This window comes from Urocampus carinirostris, chromosome 10 (genome assembly GCF_059441175.1).
Source record: "Urocampus carinirostris isolate Australia breed hairy pipefish chromosome 10, RoL_Ucar_1.0, whole genome shotgun sequence".
NCBI lineage: Eukaryota > Metazoa > Chordata > Actinopteri > Syngnathiformes > Syngnathidae > Urocampus > Urocampus carinirostris.
The window spans coordinates 12,791,177-12,791,889 of record NC_142358.1 but is presented as its reverse complement, the minus strand read 5'-3'; the positions used below and the strand labels follow the sequence as shown (position 1 = coordinate 12,791,889).

Below are 713 nucleotides of genomic sequence, written 5' to 3'. Positions count from 1 at the left end.
GTCACCGTTGTTTTTACAGTGAAAAGCAACATCCCACTCACCTATCTCTTGATGCCTTCATTCAACAGGAGCAGTGCATAGACTCAATTTTTAGTTGAGGTAAAAGGGCCCCGGTGCTGTGGAATGCTTTGCCCTCTGATATTAGATCTGCAACCTCAGTGGAACTGTTCATTTCTAGGCTTGAAACACACTTATATATTTACCTGGCAGGGGAGATACCATGATCATTCGTGGGTCTGTAGTTCTGGATTTGTGTACTATCCAGAGCGCGTCATCCCCAAAATACAGCAATGTTGTAAGTTTAATTTTTGCAATCGGGAGATGGAATAAGAGTTTGCTCTGTGCACTCCACGCATCGGCCCGGTATTGCAGTACCTCCGGGAACGGTGCATTCGCACTGATCGCTGCTTGGCTCTGTGGCTAGGACCTTGACTCAGCCTCTTGGCTGAGAGCAAGTGTCTCGGCCCCTTGGCTTTGTAGCGTATTATGATTTGACCGATAATTGATAAAGAATATAGAACAATAAACCTTACAACATCCCCCCCCCCCAACTTATAAATTACCTATATTTCATGTTGTTGATGTCGTTGTGTTGTTTATTGCATGCTGATGATGTCTGTTTACTGTATGTTGATGCCCTTGCTGGAACACCCATTGCAGCCTGGTCAGCCTGGAAGGGGGATTACCTCATGTGAAGCCCATTCTCAAGGTCT

General features: G+C 45.6%; 1 pseudogene; it reads left to right on the top strand.

The window, feature by feature from the left end:
- The first annotated feature begins 273 nt into the window (after nucleotides 1-273).
- On the top strand, nucleotides 274-397 carry LOC148357759 (U2 spliceosomal RNA; annotated as a pseudogene).
- Nucleotides 398-713: the final 316 nt, after the last annotated feature.